Source organism: Podarcis gaigeae (assembly GCF_964106915.1).
Source record: "Podarcis gaigeae genome assembly, chromosome: W".
Classification (NCBI taxonomy): Eukaryota; Metazoa; Chordata; class Lepidosauria; order Squamata; family Lacertidae; genus Podarcis; species Podarcis gaigeae.
In genome coordinates this window covers 12,922,704-12,940,234 of record NC_139695.1, presented here as the reverse complement: position 1 = coordinate 12,940,234, position 17,531 = coordinate 12,922,704, and the positions used below count along the sequence as shown (strand labels likewise).

General features: G+C 47.7%; 1 pseudogene across 1 annotated transcript in view; it reads right to left on the bottom strand.

Annotated features, from left to right (window-relative positions):
• Nucleotides 1-17,531, bottom strand: part of LOC310835961 (P2R1A-PPP2R2A-interacting phosphatase regulator 1-like) — a 53,910-nt pseudogene that overhangs the window by 12,585 nt on the left and 23,794 nt on the right. Inside the window, exon 8 of the transcript XR_014568646.1 lies at nt 16,903-16,967. The product of XR_014568646.1 is annotated as a P2R1A-PPP2R2A-interacting phosphatase regulator 1-like (transcript). The remainder of the gene's footprint in view (nt 1-16,902; nt 16,968-17,531) is intronic.

Below are 17,531 nucleotides of genomic sequence, written 5' to 3'. Positions count from 1 at the left end.
CCACCAGAGCGCAGTGGGGAGGGGGAGTCCCAGGAGTCGGGACCAGTGTCCTCACCACCAGAGGGAGGAGAGGAGTCAGGTTTGGCAACACCCACATCAGGAAGCGGGGAAACGGTCAGAAGGAAAGTCACCGGCTGGGCGCGCGCGCCAAGTTCAAATGTACAGGAGCGCGGCACAGCGGGGAGCCCGGGAAGGGAGCCAGGTCCTAAAGCCCGCCGGAGGGAGGGGCAAGACTCAGGAGGCTCCGCGTCAGAGGAGTCCAGGAAGGAGGGAACCCCAGAGGGCAGAAGGACCCAACGCAGGAAAGAGCAGCGCAAGAGGTGGAGCCAGGCTAGAATCTTAAACTGGTGTGGGTGGAGCAGTGAGTCAGAGGGGACTTAGCCGGTCTAGCGTTAAGACGTGGGCCTGCGCGCCCAGAGCTTGGAAATGGAAACTAAACTTCAATAAAGACTTTTGTATATAATATCCACTGGGCGTTGGTCCTCTGTGAGCTGGGACCTAGCGGCAGTCCTGACAGTAAGTCCCCTCTCCATTTTCACCAATTTTGCAACCTCGTGGAGTGCGGGAAAGCAGCGAGGGGTGAAGATTGGTGCTTCGCGAGCTCACGAAAAACAGGGAAATGACTACCGAAGAGAGGATAGCGAGTTTGCAAAACGCAGTGACGCAGTTGACTGCAGAAATTGCGGCTTCCAGAAAGAAAGAACAGGAAGCAGCTGCTGCCTGCCAGGATCTGCGAACCAGGTTAGAAGTGCTAAGTACACAGAGGCTACCGGCCACCAGACCAGAAGGGATTGGGCTGGGAAACAGAGGAGGGAGCCTGGTATCTCACTTCAATGGGGACCTGCAGGAGTATCCTAACTTCAGAGCAGATGTGATTTATACATTGCAGCTGCTTGACAAAGACTTTAAAAATGAGGGAGAGAAAGTGGGATTTATTATTTCGCATTTGCGGGGGGAGGCAAAATCGTGGCTGCGCAATCTATGGAGAGACAAGGATCCAGCCCTCCAAAATGCGGCTGCCTTCATTAAAGTGATGGATGCGTGTTTTTTATCTGAGATTGATGTGGATATCGCTAGGAGGGAGATTCACGGACTAAGACAAGGTAAAGCCACTGTGAGGCAATATCATGCACGTTTTTTCGGATTGGTGAATGTACTAGCCTGGGAGAAAGAATCGCCTGCCGTCAGAGACCTGTTCTGGGAGGGGTTGAGCGGAGCTGTGAAAGATGAGATCGCAAGGGGGGGAAGACCCCAAACCACCAAGGAAGTGGTGGAACGGGCACTCTCCATTGGGGTTCGGTTGGAAGGACGCCCTTGGGGCAGGGAGGAAGGGCATTTGGGACGCACGCCAGCGAAAGGACTGCCTCCCTTCCCCAAGGAGGCGGCGCGCGCTCGATCCATGCCTCCGCTGGGAGGGGGAGAGGAGCCGATGGAGATAGGTGGTGCTAAGGCTCACTCCACAGTCGGAGCCCTAACTCCGGGAGCAGTCAAGATGAAGCCTCCTAGAGGAACCAGGAAGTGCTACATCTGCGACAGTGCTCAGCATATGGCAAAAGAGTGTCCCCAGCGGTTTCACAAGCATACTGCAGCCGCAGCGACAGTAACAGACGCAATTCAGCAGAGGGAGTCGCAGCAGGAAAACTCCACTGTCTGGCTGGAGATGGCGTCTCTGGGGACCAGCCAGACAAGTCAGTGAAGCAATCCCCAGGGATCTTACAGCCCACCGACCCCCTCCCACCCAAACCAGTAGTGCAGCTCACCGCATCCCTTCAGCTCCCCAATGGGCTACTGGTGGAAATTCCCATCACCGTAGACTCGGGGAGCAATGCAGATTTTATAGACATGCAGTTCCTCCAGCAACATGGCATAGCCCTTCTGCCAGCGGCGGTACCTCTGAAAGTCGTCACAGTGGACGGCAGGGAGCTACTGGGAGGGCAAGTGCTACAGCAGACGCCGCCAATGGTGATGCGCATTGGAAACCACCGTGAGGTCATCAGCTTCAACGTCACCCGCCTGTCAGACACGCCCATAGTGTTGGGAATGAGTTGGCTGGATAGGCACAGCCCGGCATTAGCTTGGTACCAGCGGCAACTGACCTTCGGCTCCTCTTACTGCGCAGAACACTGCATCCTGGCGGACTTGGAAGATGAGGGGCACGAGGATGGACCACAGCTGAACTTGGGCATGTTGCAAGCGGTGCCTAACAAATACAAGGAGTTTTTGGAGGTCTTCTGCGAGAAAGAGGCGGATAAGCTGCCACCCCACAGACCCTACGACTGCAAGATCGACCTCCTGCCCGGGGCGACGCTCCCGACGGGGAAACTGTACTCCATGTCTGAGGATGAATTGCAAGAGCTCAGGGAGTTCATAGATCACAACCTGAAGCGGGGATTCATCCGGGAGTCCAAGGCGGCAGGAGGCAGTCCCGTGTTCTTTGTAAAGAAGCGGGACACGCCCCAAAAGAGGCTGGTCGTTGATTTCCGCTTCTTGAACCTCAAGACCAAGCCCTCAGCATTCCCTATGCCCAAGATCGATGACCTGCTGGCGACGGTGAGGAAGGGTCGCATCTTTACCAAGTTGGATCTGCGCGGAGCGTACAATCTCATTCGCGTACGGGAAGGCGACGAGTGGAAAACAACCATGTTTACGCCGCTGGGCACTTATGAATACAGAGTTATGCCTTTTGGATTAAAAAATGGTTCCCACTGCTTTCAAGCCTTCATGCATCATGTCTTGGCGGGTCTCCTCTACAAGAAATGCGTCTGCTTCCTGGATGACATCCTAATCTTCTCGGAATCGCCGGAGGCTCACGAGAGAGATGTTAGGGAAGTTCTGCAGAGGCTGCGGGAGCACAGGCTGTACGCCAAGCTGGAGAAGTGCCAGTTCGACAAGACGGAGGTGGATTTCTTGGGCTACAAACTGTCCGACAAGGGACTGGCTATGGACGGTGCCAAGGTACGTGCAGTACTGGATTGGAAGAGCCCACGCAATAGGAAGGAAGTACAGAGGTTTGTCGGTTTTGCCAACTTTTATCGCAAGTTCATCAAGGGTTTCGCCATGCAGACAGCGGCCATCACCGACACCCTCAGTTCCAAGAAGAAGAGGTTCATCTGGACGGAGCAGGCAGAGCAGTCCTTTCAGAAGCTCAAGCAGCTCTTCGCTTCCGAAGAGAACCTACTGCACGTAAATCCCAGCAGGCCCATGAGAGTGGAGACGGACGCCTCAGACAGGGCCGTGGGAGCCGTTCTGTTGCAGCAAGACCACCAGGGGGACTGGAGGCCGTGCGCTTTCTACTCCAGAAAACTCAGCAAAGCGGAGCAGAACTACACCATTTGGGACAGGGAGTTGCTGGCCATACATGCAGCCTTCAAGGCGTGGCGGCACTTCCTCGTCGGAGCCAAGCACACGGTGCAGGTCCGCACAGACCATAAGAACTTGGAGTACTGGCGCACGGCGAGGTTCCTGAACCAGCGACACATCCGCTGGGCGGAGTTCTTTGCAGATTTCGACTTCAGAATTGAGTACATCCCAGGAAACAGCAACGTCTTGGCGGACGCGCTGTCCAGAAAACCGCAGTATCTGGAGGCAGAGGCACCGGCGGCGGCCAAGCACATTTTCACACCACAGGCGTGGGCATGCGCGTCAGCCACGGTGGACCTGGACGCGGTGCGCCGCGCGCTGCGAACAGACTCGTTCGCCCGAGCCAAGATGGAGGAGGTGTGCAGTGGCAAGGCGAGGGGCGACGAATTCCAAGTGCGAGACGGCCTGCTCCTACGCAAGGGAGTCCTCTACGTACCAGGAGACAGCCTCCGCGCGAAGGTCCTGCAACAGCTGCACGACGCGCCCAGCGCGGGGCACTTCGGCAAGGAGAAGACGGTGGACTTAGTAGCCAGAGACTTTTGGTGGCCTAAGATGCGGGGGGATGTCGCGGACTATGTCAATAGGTGCGACACCTGCCAAAGGGCTAAGCCTGTGCACCAGCCGCCGGCGGGCCTGTTGGAACCGCTACAGACACCGTTCGTACCGTGGGAGAGGGTAGCCCTGGACTTTGTCACAGATCTACCCAGCTCAAGGGGCAAGACGGCAGTGCTCGTGGTAGTGGACCTGTTCACCAAGATGGCCCACTTCATTCCGTGCGCGAAGGTGGCCACGGCCGAGCAGACCGCTAAGATGTTCATAGACCACGTGTTCAAGGTGCACGGCCTACCACGGTCTATTTTGTCCGACCGGGGGCGCCAGTTCATCTCCAACTTCTGGCAAAAGCTGATGGGATTCCTGAACGTCAAGGTCAGCCTGGCGTCGGCGAGACACCCGCAAACTAACGGGCAGGCGGAAAGGGTCAACGCCATCATGCAGCAGTACCTGAGATGCTACGCGAACCAGCAGCCATCGACCTGGGTGGACTATCTACCGTTGGCCGAGTTTGCCTACAACAACACGAAGCACGGGTCCACGGGGGTGACCCCATTTTTTGCCAACTACGGGAGGCATCCCAGAACCTTCCCGGGTCTGGACACAGTGCGGGAGGGGGAGCCACAGGGAGCAGAGGAAGTGGCAGCGGAGTTGCAGGAGATCCACGAGCAGCTCAGGAGGCAGTTAGAGTTGGCAAAACAGGCTTACAAAGTGCAGGCAGATCAACACAGGAGGGTTGGGGAGGACATCCAGGTGGGAGACTGGGTCTGGTTGGCAGCACAAGCAGTTCCAGCCAGATCGTTAGCCAAGAAGAAACTAGGGCACAAGCAGCTAGGGCCTTACCAAGTAGAGGCGCAGATCAACCCAGTGGCCTTCCGGTTGACACTCCCGGAGGGTTCCAGAATGCACCCGGTCTTTCATAGATCAGTGCTCACGCCCTACAGAGAGCCCCACAGGTTTCAAGCACCGGGGAAGGCGCCAGACCCGCTCAGAGAAGCGCCCAGAAAAGGGGGGTCGCCGAAAGGGGAGCCACTTAATGAAGCCACTGAGATTTTAGACTCAAGGTGGGGGGAGGACGGGATTGAATATCTTCTCGCCACGGAGGACACCCCGGCCAGCGCCAACAGGTGGGTGCCGGATTACGCAGTGGAAGAGCAGTTGCTCAAGGAAGAATTCCACACACTTTTCCCGCACAAGCCTATGCCGGCGGGCTTTTTCGAGGATTGTTTGTTCACACCCACACTCTCGGCCAGCACTTTCCGGGGTTTCTCGTCAGCTGAGGACTCGGCTCCGGGAGGCAGCTCTCCGGAGGGATCACTTTCAGGTTTTGGCACGGGGGGATCTTATTGGTGGGAGGACCAACCCGAGGTGGGCTGGCGCAGAGACATGCCGAAGGGGCCCTGGGAGGTGGACCCCCATCAAACAACTGGGGGAGGAGGGCTCTTGGGTGATTTGGGGTCGAGCGCAGATTTCGAGCACACCGCGCAGGAGATGGAAGCGGAGGAGGTCGTCGTCGACGAGCCCATGGGGGACTTCCCGGACTTATCTCGATGGTTGCAAGCCTCAGGGGACGAGCTGTATCCTGGACTCACCCCTACAACAATGGAGCACCCGGAACCCGCACCGGAAGAGGGGGAGGGGGGAAGGGGGGGCTTCGAGGGGGGGATGGATGTCAGGGGTTCAGAAGGAGAGACACAGGAGGGGGAGCAAATGGAGAGTGAGGAGGAGGAGTACGAGGGGGGCGCAGGCAGTGACAGTGGCCAGAGTTATTCCACAAGCCTCTCTAGCGAATCGGAGGACTCACAGAAGGGAGCGCCGGTGGCCAGAGCAAGGGAGATTCCAAGGGAGAAACCTCAAGAGGGAGGGGCCAGCGGGGAGTCTCTGAACAGCAGCTGGAGATCAGGGCCAGCGTCTCCACCAGAGCGCAGTGGGGAGGGGGAGTCCCAGGAGTCGGGACCAGTGTCCTCACCACCAGAGGGAGGAGAGGAGTCAGGTTTGGCAACACCCACATCAGGAAGCGGGGAAACGGTCAGAAGGAAAGTCACCGGCTGGGCGCGCGCGCCAAGTTCAAATGTACAGGAGCGCGGCACAGCGGGGAGCCCGGGAAGGGAGCCAGGTCCTAAAGCCCGCCGGAGGGAGGGGCAAGACTCAGGAGGCTCCGCGTCAGAGGAGTCCAGGAAGGAGGGAACCCCAGAGGGCAGAAGGACCCAACGCAGGAAAGAGCAGCGCAAGAGGTGGAGCCAGGCTAGAATCTTAAACTGGTGTGGGTGGAGCAGTGAGTCAGAGGGGACTTAGCCGGTCTAGCGTTAAGACGTGGGCCTGCGCGCCCAGAGCTTGGAAATGGAAACTAAACTTCAATAAAGACTTTTGTATATAATATCCACTGGGCGTTGGTCCTCTGTGAGCTGGGACCTAGCGGCAGTCCTGACAATGTGTATGAATACAATCTAAATGAAGAACTTTGTTAGTTTGTGCAACACAACAAGATTCAACATTAGGGACATTAACACCAGTGTCATCGTAAGTTATCAAGAACAATACATCTATAAAATCAGCATGCAAGATTCCTTCATTGTTCTTCCGAATGATGCAAACCCCCTTCTTGAAGGAAATTTCAAAGTCTTGCTCAGTCAGCTGTGGGATACTGAGCAAATTGTCTGCTGAATCAGGAACATACAGTACCTTGCTGACGGTGGTGTGCAAGTTTGTCAGTTTCACTGTCCCAATTCCAGCAACCCGCAATGTCTTTCCATCAGCCTGTTGAATTGCCCCATCCTGTGGCATAAAGGAGATAAACAAGTGTCTGTCCCTTGCAATGTGCTGCGATGCGCATGAATCCACAACAAATCAGGCTTTGGCTTTTGGAGAAGCAGTGCTAGCAACTAAAGCCTTGTTCTGCACTGTTTCGGGCTTTTGGCCCCCCTTCTTCCGGCCATCTGCAGTCTTTTTTCTCTGTTTATCTTTCGCCTTTGGACAATTCCGTTGGACGTGACCTTGATTCTCACAGGACTAGCATTTCACAGCTGCCAAAGCCTTAGCTCCCCCTGGTGGCTGCAATGCTGTCCCAGATGACATCGCAGTCTGCTCTCCCTGAAGCACGCAATCGGGTTCTGCATTCCTCCGATCATACAGTGGTACCTCAGGTTACATACGCTTTGGGTTACATACGCTTCAGGTTACAGACTCTGCTAACCCAGAAATAGTACCTCAGGTTAAGAACTTTGCTTCAGGGTGAGAACAGAAATTGTGCAGCGGCAGCAGGAGGCCCCATTAGCTAAAGTGGTGCTTCAGGTTACTAACAGTTTCAGGTTGAGAACGGACCTCCAGAACGAATTAAGTTCTTAACCCAAGGTACCACTGCACTCATTTTGGAGGACAGCCAAAACCTTTGCTGCAGTCAGGTCTTGAGCAAGTAGAGTAGCCAGCTGGCTTGCCACAGCGTGGTAAGTCTCATCCAGGGAATCCAAAATCAGGACCGCAAATCAAGACTCCGGCATAATGAAACCTGTATGCACTAATTCCTGTCTTAACTTCTGCAAGTCCAATACGTGGGCTCTGAGATCTCCCCCTGGCTCAAGCTTCTTTCTGTGCAGCTTTCTGAAGTAAAGCAATACAGACCCAGCTTCTTGTCTCAGATGCGATTCCTTCAACGCCTTCCACATTTGGCGTGAAGACGCCTTGCCAGCTAGGGTAATTAACTCCTCCGGAGCTACTGACAGGAGAATCGCCCCCATTGATTTGGAGTCGGCTGCAGACCATGCATCTGTTATTTGAGCTGGAGGATCTTCAGAAACAGTGTTCCATACCCCAAGCCTTCTCAATTGACCCTTGCAGTACTTTGCCCGGGTCTGATAATTGTGTCCATTTAGACGTGGACAGGGAGCCCCATCTGATGCTTGTAAGAGATCTATTCCTGCTTTTTACTTCAGCCAGGACCTGAGCTCTTCACAGCCGCTTAATCTTAGCAGGTCGTAAATCAACGCAGCCTGCTTCTCTCCGGCCTTAATTGCTTGGCACAGACATCAAATGCCAGGTGGTGCAGCATCCATCAGCAGCCTTACTCTTGTGTAAGCGCCATGGATCTGGGCCCATAACCCTGTTGTTGGCATGCAACCAAGGAAACGGGGGCAATTGGCAGGCCCCCAGCTGGCTCCAGCCCACCGGCTGGTGTGCCGAGCTATCTCCAGTCCTTGGATCAGCATGAATCTGGACCAGAGCTTCAGAAGCTGGGGCACTCTACTCAGCAGAGTAAACACGCAAACAGAAGTGGCAAGAGAGGTTGTGTGAGCATATTTACAAGCAGTTTATTCAGCATACATCAGGACAAAAGGAAAACATGTCTGCTTTCCTTCGTGTCCAAAGCAAGACAGCTAAAGCAAAAGCAAACAGAAGTTCCCAGCGATGATGATGATGATAATAATAATAATAATAATAATAATAATAATTTATAATAATAATTTGTTCTTTATACCCCGCCCATCTGGCTGAGCTTCCCCAGCCACTCTGGGCGGCTTCCAATCAAGTGTTAAAAACAATACAGCATTAAATATTAAAAACTTCCCTAAACAGGTCTGCCTTCAGATGTCTTTCCTTCACATCTGAAGGGAGGGCGTTCCACAGGGCGGGCACCACTACCAAGAAGGCCCTCTGTCTGGTTCCCTGTAATCTCACTTCTCGCAATGAGGGAACCGCCAGAAGGTCCTCGGTGCTGGATCTCAGCATCCAGGCTGAACGATGGGGGTGGAGACGCTCCTTCAGGTATACAGGACCGAGGCCATTTAGGGCTTTAAAGGTCAGCACCAACACTTTGAATTGTGCTCGGAAACGTACTGGGAGCCAATGCAGATCTCTCAGGACCGGTGTTATGTGGTCCCGGCAGCCACTCCCAGTCACCAGAATAGCTGCCGCAATCTGGATTATTTTTTATTTTATTTTATTTTATTTTTTTTAAAGTTTTTTTAGCTTTTATTTTCAATGCAAAATCGTAACAAAAATTACAAACATTGAATACACAAAAACGAAAAAACACACATCTACAAAGCAAAACCATATCATAACATACATAAACATAAATTGACTTCCTTCCTTTGTTCTAAGACCTCCAAAGATATTTACTCTTACTGTATTGTTGTGTCTAATTAGATTACTTCCATCTTTATGCTTTTTTACATCATTTTTCTTGTTCTTTAACCCTGTAAAGCATCACTCATTACATACCAATATACTGACTCCAGAACAATGTTTTTTCATATACTCTTTAGCACAACCCCATTCTTTTAATAGTTTCTGGTCCGATTGTCCCCTTATGTAAGCTGTAAGTCTTGCCAGATTTATGTATTCACAAAATTTAATTTGCCAATCTTTCACTGATGGAATTTTTCTGCTTTTCCAGTTTTTAGCTATAAGCATCCTGGCAGCTGTTGTTGCATAAAGGAATATTTTCCTTTGATTTTCGGGGATATCATTTGTAATTAAACCTAAAAGGAATGCCTCCGGTTTTTTACTAAAAGATATTTTAAACATCCTTTTGAGTTCTTCATAGATTTCATTCCAGAATTGTTTAATGGGTCGGCATTCCCACCACATGTGGAACATTGTTCCTATTTCTTTTTTACATCTCCAACAGGTATTCGATTTTAATTTGTAAATTTTTGCCAATTTTACTGGAGTTAAGTACCATTGGTACACCATTTTCATAAAATTTTCTCTTATTGTATAACATGCCGTGAATTTGATGTCATATTTCCATAATTTCTCCCATTGATCCAGCCGAATTACATATCCTATATCACATGCCCATTTGATCATAACTTCTTTTATTTCTTCATCCTTTAATTCCCATTCTAATAATAAATTATACATTCTGGATATATATTTTTTTGAGTTTTGTAATAATACTTTTTGTAATTTTGATTCTTCTTTTTCAAATCCTATTACTTTATCCTGGTTAAATATTTGTGCAGTTTGGTGATATTGAAGCCATGTGGTACAGTATTGGGTCACCTCGTCATATGGTCTTAGTTTTAATTGGCCCTGTTCTTCCTTTAGGAGTTGCTGGTAAGTTGCCATTCTTCCTGTAGTATTTTTCTTTTTAACTGATATTACTTCTAGCGGTGAGACCCACCATGGAGTTTTTGGTTCTAACAACCTTCTATGTCTCACCCAGACCTTGTATAATGCATTTCTAATTACATGGCTTAGAAATTCTTTATGGACTGCCACTTTGTTATAAATTAGATAGGCATGCCAACCATATCTGTTGTTCCATCCCTCCAAATCCAAAATGTCGCTGTTATCCAATTTGATCCAATCCTTGATCCAAGTAAAGCATGCTGCATCGTAATATAGTCTCAGGTCTGGGAGTCCAAAACCTCCCCGCTCTTTTATGTCAGTTAATAATTTATATTTAATCCGTGGCTTTTTGCCTTGCCATATAAATTTTGTTAAGTCCATTTTCCATTTCTTAAAACAATCATCTTTACCTATTATGGGAATCATTTGAAAAAGGAACAGAAGTTTTGGTAAGATATTCATTTTAATAGCCGAAATTCTACCCCAGAGTGTTAATTTCAGTCTTGTCCAAGTTTCCATTTCTCTTTTTGTTTCTTCCCAAATTTTTTTATAATTATCTTCAAACAAATTTATATTTTTCATTGTTATTTGTATGCCTAAATATTTCACTTTTTTTACAATTTGTAATCCAAATTTTTCTACCAGTTCCTTTTTCTCTTGATCTCCCATATTTTTTACCATTAGTTTCGTTTTTTCTTTATTCAAAGCAAAACCTGATACCCATCCAAAGTTTTCCATTTTTTCTAGAGCCTTTGCTATGCTTTCCTTTGGATTTTCCACCATTAAAACTAAATCATCCGCAAATGCCCTTATTTTATATATTTTCTCTCCTAGGGATATTCCATTTATTTCTTGATCCAATCTGATTTCTTGATTTAATATTTCCAAAACCAAAATGAATAGCAAAGGTGAAAGTGGGCACCCTTGCCTGGTGCCCTTCTGTATTTTAAAATAATCAGTTGTGTCGTTATTTATTATTATATTTGCTTCTTGTTGTTCATAAATTGCTTTTAACCCTCTTGTGATTTGGTCTCCCATGTCCATCTGGTCTAGTAATATTTTTAGAAATTTCCATGATACTTTGTCAAACGCCTTTTCCGCGTCCACAAAAACAAAGGCTACCTTCTTACTTGGTTTCATGTCTAAATACTCGATCATATCAATCACTGTTCTTATATTGTCACTCATTTTCCTGCCCGGCAAGAACCCTGCCTGCTCTTTATTTATACAATCCTGCAAAACTGTCTTTAATCTTGTTGCCAATATTTGTGCATAGATCTTGTAATCATTGTTTAGTAATGATATTGGTCTATAATTGGTTATAAACTCTTTGTTTCGTCCTTGTTTTGGGATTACTACTATGTGCGCCTGTTTCCAGGTGGTGGGAATCTTCCTGTCTTCTAATATTCTGTTTAAGAGTGTCTTCATAGGTGCTAATAATGGTTCCTCTAATTTTTTGTAGTGTATAGCGGTAAGACCATCTGGTCCTGGGGATTTTCCCAGTTTCATCTTAATTATCGCTTGATGAAGCTCTGTCGTGGTTATTGGGGAGTTTAGCTCTTGGATCTTTTCTTTCTTAATTTTAGGTATATCCTTTCCACATAAATACTCTTTTATTTCAACCTCTGTCTCGTTTCCTGCTTTATATAACTTATTATAATATTTTGTAAAACGCTTTTTAATTTCCTCAGGGTTATCTAAAGTTCTCCCCTCTTCCACTATTTTATCAATCAATTTTTCCTTTTGTCTTTTTTTCAGTTGCCAGGCTAGCATCTTTCCGGGTTTATTTGCAAATTCGAACGACCTTTGTTTCATCCATTTAATGTTATCCTCAATTTCACTATTTAATATTGCTGAAGCCTGAGTTTGTAATATTTTTAATTTTTGGTTTATTGATTCATTTTTTGGTTGTTTTGCTAATAATTTTTCGTTTATTCCTATTTCCTTCCTTATTTGTTCCAGTTTTTGCTCTCTGTTTCTTTTCCTTATTGCGCTTTGTTGTATGTAAAAGCCTCTTATGAAAGCTTTACTTGCATCCCATATTATCCTGAGGTCTGTATCCTGTTCTTTATTTAATTCAAAAAATTATTTCAATAGTTCTTGCGCTTTTTTTACAATCTTTTCGTCATTTAATAATCTTTCATTAAGTCTCCATCTTTTATTAATTTTCTTGTATTCCTTTAATTCTAATGTGACTGGGTTATGATCTGTAATAATTTTGGTCTGTATTTCTGCTTTTTTAATTTTAGTTGTTAAATTGTTTGATACCCATATGCTGTCAATTCTGCCCGCTGATTTTTTAACTTCCGAAAAATGTGTATACTGTCTTTCTCCTGGATTTTTATATCTCCATGTATCAATCAAATTTAAGTTTTCTACCATCTGAAAGAAGGTGTCTGGGAGTCTGCCTTTTTTAGATTTTCTTTCTCTCTCTGTCCTGTCTAATTCTATTGATGTGACACCATTTAGGTCTCCCATCAAAATAATTTCCTCTTCTATAAATTCCAGTAAATTAGCTTCTACTTTTCTGAAAAATTCTGTTTGGTTACCATTCGGTGCGTAAACTCCTACTATAATTAAATGCTCTTTACCTTTTGTTATTTTTACCCCTAGTATTCTACCCTCATCATCCTTAAAGATTTTTTTTGCGTCTAGTTTGGGGTTCACATAGATCACAATTCCCCTTTTCTTTTTTACATCTGAGGATATAAATTCTTGACCCAATCTCTTATTTTCTAAAACCCTTCTATGGTTTCTAGTCACATGGGTCTCCTGCAAGCATATAATATCCCATTGTCCTTTCCTCAGTACATGTTCTATTTTATTTCTCTTCCTTTTATCATTTAGACCGTTAACATTCCAAGATATAATTTTTAAATTCATTAATTTTTATTTGTTATCTACAGTAGTTTCGTTGAGTAGGTAGAAAAAGAAAAAGAAAAAAAAGAAAAAGAAAAAATTCAGAAATTTTAGGATTTTGATAATCTGCTTCACCAATCTCCCCCCCCCCCTTAATACGCGCTTATCTCTCTATGCTTCTTGTGATGTCTGCGTTGTTTCCTCTCGCTCCAATGTTGGCTCTCCAGTTAATTCTTTTTTGTACTTCCTCCAGAATTTTCCCAGCTCATCTACTGATCTAAGAGTTTTTCTTCTGTCCTTATATGTGAAAGTGATACCCTCAGGAAATTCCCACCGGAATCTAATCGAATTCTTCCTGAGTGCTTCTGTTACCGTCTTATAGTTCTGCCTTTTCTTCAGAATTCTTTTTGGAATTTCCTTGAATATTTTGATAGGCCTATCGTCTATTACTAACTTCACTTGTCCTTTTTGATGTAATATTTTGTCCTTTAAAAGTCTTGAGTTGAAAAAAATTAAGCAATCTCCTGGCCCTTTATAAGTGTCCGATCTTTCTGATTTGATCCTGAAGATTTTATCAATATCCAATAGCATCTCTTCTACCTCTACTCCCAACCAGTTTGCGATCTCCTGTGATAGTTTCTCTTGAATTTGTTCATCATGAGTTTGTGGGACACCTCGGAAACGAAGAACCGTCTCCTTCTGACGCATCTCCATCAATGATATATCATCTAGCAGCTCTTCATGGGCTCTCTTTAGGTCGTTTATTTCTTCCTTCGTTGAGTCTTGTGATTTTTTAATGTCCTTATTTTCCATTTGCAGTTTCTTTGTCATTTCCTCTTGTTTGGTAGATTTACTCTTAAGTTCTTGTACAGATTTATCCAGTTCTTTATTTTTAAGTGAGAGGTCACTTATTTGTGTTGTTAGGTCTATTATTAGCTTTGAGTTTTGTTGGATGTTGCCAGTTAGTATGTCCAACTTATCATTCAGGCTCTTTTCCATCCCCATTATAAGGTCTTTTATGTCAGCATTGGGGTCTGTTTCAGCTGTTGATTGTCTTCTCACTTGTAGACCTGACCCAGATGTCAGTGTGGTTTGGTATTTTTTAGAGCCCATATTTGTCATTCTTCCTTTTGGTTCTGATCAAGATATCTTTATTTCAAACCAAGAATGTATATATTCCTAAACTTTGAAAATGCTCTGTTTATAGTCTATAATTTGGTCCTTTTGCCTGATGGGATTGAGAGTCAGTTAAGATTCCGGTGGATTTGCCCTATGTTGTTCTCAGTTCATCTCAAATATTTAAATTTTTTTTTAAAAAAAAAAAAGTCAAAAAAAAAAATTCAAGTTTTAGTAAAAAATATTTAAGTATTTTTAATTGCTTTGGCAATGATCAGAGAGAAGAAAAAAACAAAAACAAAAAAAAACCTTCGCAGTACTTAACATCCGTCATAAAAACTTATTTTCTAGAAGCTGAACTTGGTATTTCAAATGTCCTTTCTTGTATAGCTAGTTTTCTTTGTGGATGTACTTCAAGCCTGTGTCTTAGCAGCGTTTTTTAAATTATGGGAGTAATTTTATTTTCCGCCACTAGGTGGAGCAATTTTCGAATTTACTTGTGAGGTGGTCCTTCTTGTTTTGCTTCTCTAGCCTCTCTTTGTTGCAGTGACTGTTTCCTCCACTATTCTTCTTCCGGCTTTTTCCCTTCTGAGGGCGATGACTCATTCTTCCCCTCCCAGCGCCATTTTCGCCAGCTGCTTTCTTCCCTATTCCAGTCTTTTCCTCCTTCTTTCTCTCCCTTTATATATCTTTTCTTCTTCCCTTTCACTTCTTTATCTTAATCTTTATCTCCCCACCGCTGCCTGGTCTCCAAGTCTTTTCTATTCCTTCTCTTTTTGCACTGAATCCTCCACGTTTCTCCCCCTCCTTTTCCTTTTTCACTCACCCCTTTGTTTGTGCTGATCTCCTTCTTGATGGCCGCTGCTTTGTTGTCGCCGCTGCTGCTGCTGCTTGCTATTTCAGCTCCTTGTCTCTCAACGGAGCGTCCCCCTGTAGACGCAGGTACTCAGTATGTCTCTGTTTATATTTTCTGCCTCTTTACAAGGCTTATTTTCCACAACTTGATAAATCTCAGAACGCTGAAGCTCCTCTCTCTATTAGCTTTACTGTCCTTTGTAATATTAAGTTCGTCCGTACTCCTTTGTTTTAATTTAAGCCAGCATAATTACCTAGTTCCTTCAGGAGTACTCTTGATTTTACAGTTTTAGTTTGGAGCAGCCTGGTGCTTTCTCATTCGGGTCTCAGGGGCGTCTCACGGTCGGGTGTGCGATCTTTTCTGCGCTGAAGTTCTTCCACCTCCCTCCACTTTTTGTGCTGGGACGGCAGAAAACCCCTTTATGCGCTGCTTGGATCTGTTTTCTTCAGTCTGGGACCTCCTCTCAGACCTCTTCAGGGTTTGCGTCGCCCTCGCTTCCCCGTCTTTTTACCCCGTAGCCGTGATTGGGAGCGCACTTACTGCAGCAGAGCGCTTTCCCTGACCCGGCGTTGAGCGCACCACGCCAGGAAGTCAATCTGGATTAATTGCAGTTTCCGGGTCACCTTCAAAGGTAGCTCCACGTAGTGCGCGTTGCAGTAGTCCAAGCGGGAGATAACTAGAGCATGCACCACGCTGGCAAGAGAGTCCGCAGGCAGGTAGGGTCTCAGCCTCCGTACCAGGTGGAGCTGATAGACAGCCGTCCTGGACACAGAATTAACCTGCGCCTCCATGGACAGCTGTGAGTCCAAAATGACTCCCAGGCTGCACACCCGGTCCTTCAGGGGCACAGTTACCCCATTCAGGACCAGGGAGTCCCCCACACCCGCCCACCCCGTCCCCCAAAAACAGTACTTCTGTCTTGTCAGGATTCAACCTCAATCTGTTAGCCGCCATCCATCCTCCAAGCTGTGCTGGACTGTAAACAGACATGTGACATGCAACAATCCACACCTCTGTTCTTAAGGTGGAACGCAATATCCCAACAACAGGACCAGTGCAGTGGCGTAGCGTGGGTTGTCAGCACCCGGGGCAAGGCAAGTAATTTGCGCCCCCTAACCCGTGGATTTTAGCACTCGAGTGCGAGCGCGCCCCCCCAGATGTTGCGGCCGGCCCTCCTGCACCCCCCCCACGCTATGCCACTGGGGCTGGGGGCGAGCGAAGGAGCCAAGGACCCCCCCTTAAGGCTCAGCAGGAATTTATTAAATTTATTATTTGCGGAGCCCCCGCGAGCCGAGGCAGCCGAAGCCCCCTCCCCTCGGGCGCCTCCCCGCCCCCTCCTCTCCTTGGGCTGTAGGTGGAGCCCGCGCTCCGAGGCGCTCCAGATCCGGGCTTGGCGAGCGCCTCTCCTCCCCCCGGCCGGGTCCGGGGGCTTCCAGCCGCGCTCCATCCTCGCCCCCCCCCCCCCGCGGCTGAGACTTGCGCTGAGAGCCGGAGCCAGCGGCGCCCCCTTCCGCCGGCAGACCCTCGCCCGCCCGCCGGCTTCCTCTCGGAGGGTTTTGGGGAGCGCAGGGTGCGGCGAGGCCCCTCGGAGCTCTCCTCCCTCCCCGTCGGCAGAAGCAGCCGCCACCTGTGGCTGGGCCGAGGGGATGGCGGCGGCGGGGTGCGGAGGCTGCCCGTGCCCGGCCAGGCGTCGGTGGCGGCGTCGGCGCTGCTGCAGCGGCTGCTCCTCCTGCGAGCAGTGAGTGGAGCGCAGCGGCAGCGGCGGCGGGGAGCCCGGCGGAGGAATGAACTTGTCCCTTCCCTCTGGACTCGCGCCCCCCCCAGATGTTGCGCCCAGTGCAGCCGGCACCCCTGGCACCCCCCACGCTACGCCACTGGACCAGTGGTCAGGGGTGGTGGGAGTTGTAGTCCCAAAACAGCTGGAGGGCCAAGTTTGGCCACGCCTGATCTGGAGCAGGAAAGACGCATGGCTCGGTCAGGCCACAGGCCCCACGGTGAGGGCCCCACGGCATTTTGTGTCCCCCCCAGTGGTGACACCCGGGATGGACGGCCCCACGGCACCCCCCTGCCTTTGCCCCTGCACATACCTTTCCTTTTGATGGGACCAAGAGCGCTGGGCCGGATGCAGTTGATTGGACTCTGGCTCCTCCTGCTAAAATCAAAGCCGGATTACGGTCAACCTAGGAACGGGAAAACTTCTGAGGTGATAAGACGACTTTAAAGCTACTGTATTGTGTTTTCAAAATTATAATCTGGGTGGATAAAAATCAATGTTTTATAAAAAAAATCAGATTTTTTAATAATTTAAATCGGATTTTTAAATCATTAAAAAGATAGTTTTCCATTTAGGTTACACTATAGTCCAAAGGCTATTCATCAGGAAATAAGGATTTGTTTTAAATCAGGCATCCCTAACCTTCGGTCCTCCAGATGTTTTGGACTACAATTCCCATAATTCCTGACCACTGGTCCCATTAGGGATCATGGGAGTTGTACGCCAAAACATCTGAAGGGCCACAGGTAGGGGATGCCTGTTTTAAGTGCTAAAACTCAGTCTAAGGGTGTGTTTTTTAAAAAAAAAATTAGTTTAACCACATCAGTTAACAAACATGGATACATGTGCTATAATGTTATTTCTTTAGTTAAATAAATTGTTGTGCAGGAAAAGATTATTTTTCTCCTTCCAATGAAGTACTGCAGAAAAGTTCTCCAAATT